The 13,390-nt window shown below is 44.6% G+C and overlaps 1 protein-coding gene across 1 annotated transcript in view; it reads right to left on the minus strand.

Annotated features, from left to right (window-relative positions):
* LOC145400804 (voltage-dependent T-type calcium channel subunit alpha-1G-like) overlaps positions 1-13,390 on the minus strand; it is a 470,580-nt gene that overhangs the window by 11,077 nt on the left and 446,113 nt on the right. The window lies entirely within an intron of this gene.

The following is a 13,390-nucleotide window of genomic DNA, read 5'->3' on the forward strand; positions in this document are numbered from 1 at the left end:
AGAGGAATTTCAAAGGATTTCTGAAGGAGGTTGAGGAGGAGCAGCAGCATTATCTGCTAGTGATGCCAGCAGCCATCCCCCAGGGACCCAGTAGGACTACCTACAGCCTCGGATATCACTTTCCATTCCCAGCAAGCCCACCAACACTATCCTAAAAGGTTAGTTATCATTCATAGTACAGTACCATTTATTGTAAATACAGTAGTACCAATATATGTACGTATAGGTATATGGTTGGTATTTAGGGTGACGTTTCCTAGGGTTGCTGACATAATTCATTTTTCCCCATAAGCTCTGTTGTTTGTCCAACACGTTTTTCGTCCAACATGGGACCCATGCATGACAACATTACCGTGTTGGACGCGAGGGTACTGTACAGTACATGCTTGTTTTTCACTGCTTGGATGTTTCGCCAAAACCTCGTAAACTGTGAAATGTAGAAGTGTGAAGTTAAGAATCAATGGGAAAAATAGAGGAGCATTCCGAAAGGACATATACTTACCCTGTCAGAAGGTACTAAAACACCAAACAGGCCATACCCAAAATTAAGAGTATTTGCTAGTGCTAAAACAGCATAACACAATAAACATGTGGCTGAAAAGACATCAAAACTGTTATAAAAAGCTGCAACACCAAAAATCCTTCCTAGAAATAAAGTGAAGATTGGCTTGAGTGGCAAGTGAAGGTGTGTTGAAAGTAGATGAGCTAGGTCCCGATGTCACTAACCAAAGAAGAGCTGCTACTTTTCACCAGATTATTTAATTTTTGACATCAAAGTAGGTCAACTAAACCTCGGTCATTTTATGTGCCCTCTTTGTCACTAAAAGGAAGGGAGAAATTATAACAGCATTATTTTACTCACTGCTACAAGGAAGATAGGCTGTAATATAGTCAAATAGAATAAAAAATTGGTGAATTGAGTCTACCATCTCTGTATTGGGACGGTCATTATTCTTTCCTTAATTAAATATCGATAAGCTTTATTTTACATCCATTTCAGGTATTTGTCCATCAGAACAAAAATAAACAGTGATACAAGAAACATGTAATGATTCTTTGTTAAGAAATAGTTGCACGACACAGCTGAAGATCGTACGTTACAATCACAAACAATAATAAACTCATGTGTGTCTACTGCCCAGCTGGACCTCCTGTGTATTCACGACACGGCTGAAGATCGTATGTTACGATCATAAACAATAACAAACTCACGTGTGTCTACTTCCCAGCTGGACCTGCCATGTATTCATAACACGGCTGAAAATCATGTTACGATCATAATCAATGGGGAACTTTCAGCGCATCGTCATCTACCTAATTCGGTCCTACAGCAGCTCTTTCCCAGTTACCATGCATGTAATATTTGTGGATTATTTTTACTCCCTTGTCGAACTGTGAGATATAGTAATGGCATATATCATTGATTGTGGTAGGTGGGGGAGCTCACCATCCACTCACTCAATGTAGTGCTGCTCTCGGGTGTCTGCCCTGTCCTCTCCTCCATCCTTCTTTCCTTCCATCTTCTTCTTTCTTTCCTTCATTCTTTCCACGTCCTTCTGCCTACGGGTGACTTTACACTCCCTCTTCTGTCTTTCATTCCTTCATTCTTTCTTCTTTCTTCTGCCTATGGGTGACTCTACACTGAGTGACAAGCCAAATGGTTTCCTGTCCAGGAAACTATTTACTATGCTGGGTGGTAACCATGTAACCAAATTTTGGTGCCTGGTGGTTTAGTGGGTAATTATTGTGCTCCAATCGGATTGAGCCGGTGAAGGTTTATATCCAAGGGATGGTTGGGGTTTATTGCTCACGTAATGCCACTCAGGGATGAGTGAGGTTGGTCACTCTCATCTTAAATGTCAGGACCAACTGCCTAGCCCCAGGCTCCTACACTCCTCATGGGGCAATGTAGGATTGGATGATGGATGGATGGATGGATATATCACTGAAAATAATAAAATACTACCTAGAGAACTCATAACCAATATGAATGATCTTTTTAATTTGTGTTATTTCATGGGTTACGATGGCAGACATCCATCCATCCATCATCCAATCCTACATTGCCCCAAGAGGAGCGTAGGAGCCCAGGGCTAGGCAGTTGGTCTCGATATTTAAGATGAGAGTAACCAGCCTCACTCATCCCTGGGTGGCATTACATGGACAATCAACCCCAACCATCCCTTGGATAAAAACCTTCATTGGTTCAATCTGACAGGAGCGCAATAATTACCCACTAAACCACCAGGTGCCAAAATTTGGTTATATGGTTACCACCCAGTGTAGTAAATGGTTTCCTGGTGTACAGGAAACCATTTGGCTTATCATTCAGTGTAGAGTCACCCACAGGCAGAAGGAAAAGGAAAGAATGAAGGAAAGAAAGACAGAAGAGGGAGTGTAAAGTCACCCATAGGCAGAAGGACAAGGAAAGAATGAAGGACAGAAAGACAGAAGAGGATGGAAGGAAAGAAAGATGGAAGAGAGGAAAGGGCAGACACCCGAGAGCAGCAATACATCGAGTGAGTGGATGGTAAGCACCCCCACCTACCACTTACGATAGTAGACTCGCTTCTTAAATGTTAGCACTTCACAAATTCTCTTTGGATAAATGCTATTTTGAATGTTGGATATTGTAGCTTATTCCATACACATATGAAGTCCCGATCATTATTCATTCTTGACACCGATTTTCGACAAGACAGTCATTGTCTTACCTGTAATTTATTAGTTTGTAAATTTTACCTCTTAACATTTCTCCAATACACTCATGCATGTGCACCAGAGGGACAGTCCCGGATTTGAGAAAAGGCCACCGAGAGTGTTCACAGAAACAGACGAAGGCTAAACATGGTTGGAGAAGAAGAATGTGGTTGGCGAAGGGTCAAGTTCTTAATGTGCTGCTACCTAAGGTGTACAGGAAACCATTTGGCTTTTCACTCAGTGTAAAGTCACCCATAGACAGAAGGAAGAGGAAAGAATGAAGGAAAGATAGAGAGAAGAGGGAGTGTTGTCACCCGTAGACAAAAGGAAGAGGAGGAAATGAAGTAAAGAACGACAGAAGAGGAGGGAAAGAAAGAAAGAAGGAGGAAAGGAAAGGACAGACACCTAAGAGCAGCACTACATGCTGTTACCTAATAAATGTTGAATGTAGTTTTCTGTGATAAAAGTGTTTTCTTATCCATTTCATTTTTCATAAACTCTTACCACTGTGACCACACAATTATTTTGCAGTTGCTACAGTTTCAACATTTCTTATTCATAGTTACCTGTTAACCTGTAAGTGCATACTCCCAAGAAAATCAGAGAGGAATAAATTGCCTTCCGGTGGCATGTGTAATATAAACAGAAGTCGTACCAAGTCTCCAGTGCCATTTAGAATCATTTATGTTCCTTCAATTTTTGGAAGGGATGGTAAAATAAATTATGAAACATGTACCAAATGATGATCAGGTAAGCCTCTGAGCCTCTGAAAGATTGATGTCAGGAGCCTCACTTTTTCAGTCCGATGATATACAGTTTCATTCTTGCTGCCAAATGATTTTACCGTTTAGAATACACTGAAAGGGGTTTATGAAGCTGTATCATCCAGTTCAGTCTCTCCTGAGCTGAACAAAATCGTCGGAATAAAGAATAAAGTGATTTACGTCCTCATAGTGAAGGAAGTAATCACGCTCATGTAGCAGCACTAAGCTAACTTGTAATTGTCTTTTTCGTATCTTCGTTGTATAAATCAAGGTACATCATACGAATCATGCAAATATTGGACTTCAAAACCTTGGTTAATCGCCATAATGGTCTAGTAAATAAACCGTACACAAATCCGCCTTCACCGAGAGCTAGCGAATAGTGAGCTATGTTTTATCCCGCCATGGGGACAGTCGCCTTTGGCGTATGGAAACAGATGTCAAGTGGCGGTATTTGGCAAATATTATTTTTCAGAAAACTGAGGCAATGACAAGCATCAAGAAAGCACTATTCTTACTCAAAAAGACGATACGAATGTAGATATGAAAGCCAATTGCACTGAACTCATCAGTAACACAACAAAATGACTGTGTGTAAGGGATTGCTGGATGGAAGCCCAATGTACACATATGCATAATAGCCAGTCAAAGGTATTCATTCATGGGCATGATATTTTTTATCAACGAGTTTTTTAGTTACTTTAATGGTCTATAATGTTGCTAACTCTTGTAAGTTTATCCAGATATATAGAATAGTCACAATAGTTACGTTACTTTTCTAGGTCTGGACCGAAATAGGGCTTACCAGCTAGGTAGTAGACGACACCTGAAAGTCCCTCATAAAAAACTCACGTCTGTCTACTGCCCTGCTGGACCTGCTGTATAAAGATCATAGAAAACTGTTGCATAGAAAAATGGACAGTGCCTAGACTGAGCATCAGTATGCATCGTCTGCTGAGTGTCAGCTGACGGCTGGTAGGGTCGAAATGCAGGGAAACTAGCGAAATGTGAAACAACTCGGAAACTTTTTTCTTGCGCGAAAAACAAGGCGTCAAATTAAAATGCTTTGAACTACAAGGATTTACTGTGTATATATATATATATATATATATATATACAGTATTATATATATATATATATATATATATATATCTGTATATATATATCTGTATATATATATATATATATATATATATATATATACAGTAAAAGTCCAATATTTCGGCATCCAATTCCCCGGCAAATCTGACATTTCAGCAGTTTTGAGAAATAGTCCCATTTACGAAAATCTCCGATCGTTCGGCACATTCTCCGATTTTTTTCGTCAGTCTTGAAATTCTCCATGAGGCTCGCCAGCTAGCTACCCGCCTTTACCCGCCTTAGTGAGTGAGATAGTGAAAGTGATGGAACGAGTCTACCACTGCCATGAAGCTCAGAGGCTAGCTCTTTCTCCTATAGCATAAAGAGAGGACAAACATGTAGTGAGTCTAGCATGGGAAAGAGAATCTGTTTCGCCATTCTTCCGAGTTGTTGCCGTGCTGCTGCCGACTTCTCTTGATTCTTCTGTGTGCTTTGTGAACTTCGTACTGAAATACCTCTGAAATTACTATTCGAGTGTGCTGTAAGCACCGTAACATCAGACAGGAGCTTTGTAACACCTGAGTGGACCAGCAGTGTGTTGTGAACAGTATAAACATCTTCTGCGTGCTTTGAAAATGGCCTCCACGTGTGGAAAGTTAACTGGTGTTAGCAAGAAGCGTACACATAAGATGTTGACTATTGCTCGGAAAATTGAGCTGTTGAAAAAATTAGAGGCTGGCATGAGTAGGAAACAGATTATGGATGAGTTTAACGTAAGCTCCTCTGCTCCCTCCTCTCCATCACCAACAGCAGTCTCTGAACCTCAAGCTCTACTGCCGCAGCAACAGGAAGAAGAGTCCTTAGAGCCTGTTGCAGGACCCTCTACTGCTGGGGACTTCTTCCAGCAGTAGCAGACTCCAATCAACCCCTTCTATTGTACATATGTAAATAAGGAACCTACTATAAGTTTAGGTAAGTGCATGTGAACTTGTAGGCCTACTGTACCATTACATTTATATACAGTATGTTCACTAATTTCTTATTTTTCATATTCATGTATAGTACTGTATTCATTACAGTATTGTACAGAATCAAACAGTATACAGTACTCTCTCCAAACACATTTGTAATGATATGAGTAATGATGATTGTGTTCACCGAAACATATAAGGTACTGAGAGGGTAGGGTTTTCGATAATTTGGCAATTTTGATATTTTGGCACTTGCCTGGTCCCATAGATGCCGAAAATTCGGACTTCTACTGTGTATATATATATATATACAGTAATCACTCTAATATCCGGACACCCAATAACCGAACATCCCCACTACCCGGACCTTATCGTCCTGGGATCCAACATTCCCAAAATGGTCCGAAAACCCAAAAAAAAAAAAAAAAAAATCGATTTTTTGCCGTCCGTAATTTGAACTTGCCGCGCGCGCCGCGGGAAAGCATTGTTTTGGTTCGTCACTCCTCCGACGTCCGATAGAGCGCTGCTGCATCCTCCCCACTTCCTGCCTGTCTCTCACCGCGACTGGACCTACGCTCTTCGCAATGGCTGCCCTTGTGCTCGCTTTTGTGGTGGTGCCGTACTTGCTGCAAGGCCTCCTGCTGCTCTTGGCCCTCCTCTTAGTGTGTGTGATGATGGCCCCGCCACCTGAGAAAAGGAAGAGAGTGGTGTTGACTCTGGAAAAGAAGAGGGAGATATTGGAGAAAGTTGATGCGGGTTGGTCTTCTTCCCCCATTCTCCGCGAGTATAACCTGGCCCGGTCGACCTTGTTCGATATCAAACGTTCCCGAGACAAACTCATGCAGTACACGGCTGACTTCTCGTCGAGAAGCAAACGCAAAGTGGAAAGGAAGGTTATGTTTACCCCCAAGTTTGCAGAAATCGACCGATCCACGTTGATTTGGTACCAACAGCAACGTGCAGCTGGTGTGATGGTACGTGGAACGGAGCTGAAAGCTGCTGCTGAGAAGTTTGCAAGGCTTCACGACGCCCTAGACTTCAAGGCATCCGAGGGTTGGCTCTTCGCGTTCAAGTTGCGACATGGCCTTACTAACCGTAAAGCACATGGCGAAGCATTGGACGCTAATGAGGATGGAGTTGACGAGTTTCGGCACAAGGTGAAAGGCTTGATCGACAGGGAGGGCCTCACTCTCGGTCAAGTCTATAACACTGACGAAACTGGCCTATTCTATCGCTCGCTGCCAACGAACACTCTAGTCGAGGAGACGGAGAAGCGTGTACCTGGCCGCAAGCTTTCTAAGGAACGGATATCTGCTTTGTGTTGTGCCAGTGCTAACGGCATGCACCGGCTTAAGCCCGTTGTTGTTGGCCGTGCAAAGCAGCCTCGGTGCCTTCGTGGGGTGATGGATGTCCTTCCTGTTGTATGGTATCATTCTTTGAAAGCATGGTTCACAGCTGTGATTTTCAAAGACTGGTTTCACCATCACTTCGTCAAGGAGGTCATCCAGTACCAGATGATGACACTGGGAATCCCTCGCGACCAGGTAAAGGCTCTCCTTCTGCTCGACAATGCACCTGCCCACCTGTGCGACAAGGACTTGGTTGCTGAGAATGGCCGTATTAGGTGCATGTTTCTACCACCTAATACGACTGCTCTCATTCAACCCATGGACCAAGGAGTGATCGTGGCAACAAAGCGCCTGTACCGTCGGAAGTTCCTGGACGAGGTGATGGTTGTTCTCGAGGACGAGGACGAGCGCAGGGAAGGACGTGACACTCGAGGCAAGAGGACTTTGGAAAACCTTCGCCGCTACAACATCAAGTCTGCACTGTACAACTGGGCTAGTGCATGGAAGGAAGTCCCTGTGAAAACTCTTGAAAATGGTTGGTCTCGTCTGCTTCTCGGAACAGATGTGGAGTACGATTTTCTGGGCTTTGACGTGGATGACTTCCATGCACGGCTACGTACGCACGGCGACGTTGTTGATGTGGACGATGTACGTGAGTGGTTGGACGACGACGAGGGCGATCCTGAGTATCAGACGTTGTCTGATATCGAGATAGCGTCTTCGGTTGCTGGTGTCAGTCCCGAACTTGAAGATTCAGACGACGAAGGCGACGATGATGCGGACTCCTCTCAGCAGGAAACTACTCCAGCCATCCCCAAGCTGAGCGCACTCCGGGAACATCTAGAGTTCGTCCTAGACTACCTGGAACACCCGGACTGCGACAGGGAGATGGGGCCCTTGGGACTCGTGGAGGAAGTGCGTGCTTTCAGGCAGCGCATCATCAATCGCCAGAATCGTCGGTCCTTGCGTCAATCAATGATTGACAGTTTTTTCAGGCCCGTGACCCCCGCTGTGCCAAGCCCTGGCTCCATTCCGTTGCCTCCCCAAGACAGGCCCTCATGCTCCGAGCCACAGCCCTGCACATCAGCTACAGTGGAGTCACCGCTCAACGTGAGTTTGAGGCTTTCGTCAGAGTCTTCTGCAGTCGGTATGCCATCACCAGGACCCAGCGATGCACCCCTTGGTCGCCTGCCAGTGATACTCTCGGACTCTGACAGTGAATAAACAGCAAGAACTTCTCCACTAGACCACACGGGAATTTTGAGTGTTGTGCAGTGAAAAAAACGGTGTGTTGTGTTAAGGTTTTCGAAATGAGAGAAAAGACTCAGTGGAAACAAAATTTAATGTAACTAACCTTCTTTGTTTTGGCTTTGGAAAATTAAAAAAACTGGGGAAAAGTTAATGTGCAACACTAAATTAAACTGGAACATTATTTGGACTAAAGTGAACACTGTGAAGAGAACGGACTTCTGTGTGTTATTGACTTAGTTCAGTGCAAGACTTCAGGAAGAGTGTACTGCAAGTGCTTCGGAAAATTGTTCTTACTCTCAGAGTTCGAGAGGAGGCGGTTATTCATCGAGGTGGCCAGGGACTTGCTGTAATTAGCCAGAATGTTTCATACTGTACTTTTTTCCATACTATACTTACCAGAATGTTTCATACTGTACTTTTTTCCATACTATACTTACCTCATGCATGTGCAGTAGGAATGTGTTTTTCAGAGTTAGGCTAGGTTAGGGTCCATAAGTACCAGAATGTTTAGTAATGTATGAACATACTTCTAAACCCTCATTTTATGTTTCTTTTGCATTTATTTCAGTCATTTATGTGCCTTATTGATGTGATTTGGGTGTTAAATAAGTGCTATGCATGTCCAGAGGGAGTTGTATAGGTGTTTCTCTGAGTTAGGGTCCATAAGTACACATCCATAAGCTGAGGCCCAATATCCGGACGAAACCAATAACCGAACCTACCGATGGCTCTATTACTCCGGATATTGGAGTGATTACTGTATATATATATATATATATATATATATATATATATATATCCACAGTATATACAGTATATAGGTTAAGCTTCCAGGCTCACTGTTACCTTGAAAATGAGCCATAGCAGCCTAAAGTAACCCAAGCTAGCTCAAGCTGGACTCACTTCAGCCAAAAGGCTAATTTCATAATTTTCAAATATGAAATTCTTTTCCCATGGAAAAAAAAAAAAAAATCATTTTTTTACTGCTGGATTTATTCACCTGAATCATCACTATGGAACACTAAACTTCAGCATGGATATGCTGAATGATAAATGAAATGCCACTTAGGTGGGTTATAACCGATAGTAATGAAACTTCCAGTTTCACACACACTAAAAAAAATGGACTTGGAGAACCATCTTGTATTTGTCTTTATACAGGTAATCACTAACAAATATATTTTGGCTTTACAGACTTTGATCAACCTGACTCTGCAGCATGTGCACAACAGAACATCACTGCAAATCATAGTCATTGTTGCTGTTGTTAAGCAACCCCAGTATGTCTGGCTGAGCAGAACCATCAACCACATACTAGCAACCACCCCTGCAAGGTCATCCCATGCAATTAACTGATGTTCCCTTGCAGCAGACAGCGCATCGCAATAACGAGTACAGGGAAAAGTGTGGAGGTTTGGTTCTCAGATGGATTCAACATTTGTATCTCTCCACCCAGTTAACTGGAATACCATAGCTGGTTCCACATCACCTCATTACAAGTACTCCTCAACCTATGTAATTATTTGGTTCCTGCAGCTCTTACGTAAGTCGAACTTTTATGTAAGTCCGTCAGACCAAGCATACATGCTACATTGCTTTCTCTCTCCTCTCTCCACTCTCATAATGATGTCCACTCTTGTTTCCATCATTATAGTGTGTCATTTTTGCTACTGCTCTCACCACCAACACTATTTTTCCATTTTTGAGATATGCTGAGGGTCAAAATAATGAAAAACACAATTGTGTACCTCCTACTATAACAATAATCGTACGTGTACTGGCAAAATAAACTAAAGGCAGGAAGAGCAAGATGCCATCTGGTGCCTGACTAATGAAGTAGGTCTTGGCGTGCGTTTTAAATACACTCAACCCTCGACTATCACGGGTTCCGCTATAGCGTATCTCACTATCACGCCTATACAGTAACCCCTCCAATATCCGGATCAATAGAGTCATCGGTAGGTTCGGATATTGGTTTCGTCCAGATATTGGGCCCCAGCTTATGGACTTGTACTTACGGACCCTAACTCAGAGAAACACCTATACAACTCCATCCGGACATGCATAGCACCTATTTAACACCCAAATCACACCAATAAGGCACATAAATGACTGAAATAAATGCAATAGAAACATAAAATGTGGGTTTAGAAGTATGTTCATACATTAATAAACATTCTGGTACTTATGGACTCTAACCGAACCTAACCTAACCGAACCTAACCGAACTCTGAAAAACACATTCCTACTGCACATGCATGAGGTAAGTTTAGTATGGAGAGAAGTACAGTATGACACTTTCTGGTAAGTATAGTATGGGAAAAAATACAATATGAAACATTCTGGTAAATATAGTATGGAAAATTGTACAACATGAAACATTCTGGCTACTTACAGCAAGTCCCTGGCCACCTCGATGAATAACCGCCTCCTCTCGGACTCTGACAGTAAGAACGATTTCCTGAAGCACTTGCACTACACTCTTCCTGAAGTCTTGCACTGAACTTAGTCACTAACACACAGAAGTCCGTTCTTTTCACAGTGTTCACTTTAGTCCAAATAATGTTCCAGTTTAATTTAAGTGTTGCACATTAACTTTTCCCCAGTTTTTTTAATTTTCCAAAGCCAAAACAAAGAAGGTTAGTTACGTTAAATTTCTTTTCTACTTAGTCTTTTCTCCCAACTTGAAAACCTTAACACAACACACCGTTTTTTTCACTGCACAACACTCAAAATTCCCGTGTGGTCTAGTGGAGAAGTTCTTGCTGTTTATTCACTGTCAGAGCCCGAGAGTATCACTGGCAGGCGTCCAAGGGGTGCATCGGTGGGTCGTGGTGATGGCATACCGACTACAGAAGACTCTGAACACAGCCGCAAACTCGCGTCGAGCGATGACTCCACTGTAGCTGATGTGCTGGGCTGTGGCTCGGAGCATGAGGGCCTGTCTTGGGGAGGCAACGGAGTGGAACCAGGGCTTGGCACAGAGGGGGTCACGGGCCTGAAAAAACTGTCAATCGTTGATTGACGCAAGGACCGAGGATTCTGGCGATTGATGATGCGCTGCCGGAAAGCACGCACTTCCTCCACGAGTCCCAAGGGCCCCATCTCCCTGTCGCAGTCCGGGTGTTCCAGGTAGTCTAGGACGAACTCTAGATGTTCCCGGAGTGCGCTCAGCTTGGGGGATGGCTGGAGTAGTGTCCTGCTGAGCGGAGTCTGCATCATCATCGCCTTCGTCGTTGGAATCTTCAAGTTCGGGACTGACACCAGCAACCGAAGACGCGATCTCGATATCAGACAACGTCTGATACCCAGGATCGCCCTCGTCGTCGTCCAACCACTCACGAACATCGTCCACATCAACATCGTCGCCGTGCGTACGTAGCCGTGCATGGAAGTCATCCACGTCAAACCCTAGGAAATCGTACTCCACATCTGTTCCGAGAAGCAGACGAGACCAACCATTTTCAAGAGTTTTCACAAGGACTTCCTTCCATGCACTAGCCCAGTTGTACAGCGCAGACTTGATGTTGTAGCGGCGAAGGTTTTCCAAAGTCCGCTTGCCTCGAGTGTCACGTCCTTCCCTGCGCTCGTCCTCGTCCTCGAGAACAACCATCACCTCGTCCAGGAACTTCCGACGGTACAGGCGCTTTGTTGCCACGATCACTCCTTGGTCCATTGGTTGAATGAGAGCAGTCGTATTAGGTGGCAGAAACATGCACCTAATACGGCCATTTTCAGCAACCAAGTCCTTGTCGCACGGGTGGGCAGGTGCATTGTCGAGGAGAAGGACAGCCTTTACCTGGTCGCGAGGAATTCCCAGTGTAATATATGACCTCCTTGACGAAGTGATGGTGAAACCAGTCTTTGAAAATCACAGCTGTGAACCATGCTTTCAAAGAATGGTACCATACGACAGGAAGGACATCCATCACCCCACGAAGGCACCGAGGCTGCTTTGCACGGCCAACAATAACGGGCTTAAGCCGGTGCATGCCGTTAGCAATGGCACAACACAAAGCAGATATCCGTTCCTTAGAAAGCTTGCGGCCAGGTACACGCTTCTCCATCTCATCGGCCAGAGTGTTCGTTGGCACCGAGCGATAGAATAGGCCAGTTTCGTCAGCGTTATAGACTTGACCGAGAGTGAGGCCCTCCCTGTCGATCAAGCCTTTCACCTTGTGCCGAAACTCGTCCACTCCATCCTCGTTAGCGTCCAATGCTTCGCCATGTGCTTTACGGTTAGTAAGGCCATGTCGTAACTTGAACGCGAAGAGCCAACCCTCGGATGCCTTGAAGTCAAGGGCGTCGTGAAGCCTTGCAAACTTCTCAGCAGCAGCCTTCAGCTCCGTTCCACGTACCATCACACCAGCTGCACGTTGCTGTCGATACCAAATCAACGTGGAGCGGTCGATCTCTGCATACTTGGGGGTAAACATAACCTTCCTCTCCACGTTGCGTTTGCTTCTCGACGAGAAGTCAGCCGTGTACTGCATGAGCTTGTCTCGGGAACGCTTGATATCGAACAAAGTCGACCGGGCCAGGTTGAACTCGCGGAGAATGCGTGAGGAAGACCAACCCGCATCAACCTTCTCCAATATCTCCCGTTTCTTCTCCAGAGTCAACACCACTCTCTTCCTTTTCTCAGGAGGCGGGGCCATCATCACACACACTAAGAGTAGGGCAGAGAGCAGCAGGAGGCCTTGCAGCAAGTACGGCACCACCACAAAAGTGAGCACGTGGGCAGCCATGGCGAACAGCGTAAGTCTTGTCGCGGTGAGAGACAGGCAGGAAGTGGGGAGGATGCAGCGGCGCTCTATCGGACGTCGGAGGAATGACGAACCAAAACAATGCTCTCACGCGGCGCGCACGGCAAGTTCAAATTACGGACGGCAAAAAATCGATTTTTTTTCCAATTTTTTTGGATTTTCGGACCATTTTGGGAATGTTTGATCCCAGGACGATAAGGTCCGGGTAGTGGGGATGTTCGGTTATTGGGCGTCCGGATATTAGAGTGATTACTGTATAAAAAACTACCCAAATACCTTTATCATGCACTAAATGCCCGCTATCGTGCACCAGAAATGCTCGAAATTTTCAAGAAGGCCGGGCTCTGGTGCTCCGCACAGCCAACAAAAGCTTTACTCCGTGATTGGTCGTGTGACGTCAGCGCCAGCCAAGTGCTGATTGGCCGCCCAACTGAGTCTCCTGCCCACCAAACCATTCAAGTGCGCACCCTCAGACCGTGAACAGTGACAGCGAGAACAATAACCTTTTA

The sequence above is a fragment of the Coenobita brevimanus genome, chromosome 53 (genome assembly GCF_032717465.1).
Source record: "Coenobita brevimanus isolate Jiangsu-jjx chromosome 53, ASM3271746v2, whole genome shotgun sequence".
Classification (NCBI taxonomy): Eukaryota; Metazoa; Arthropoda; class Malacostraca; order Decapoda; family Coenobitidae; genus Coenobita; species Coenobita brevimanus.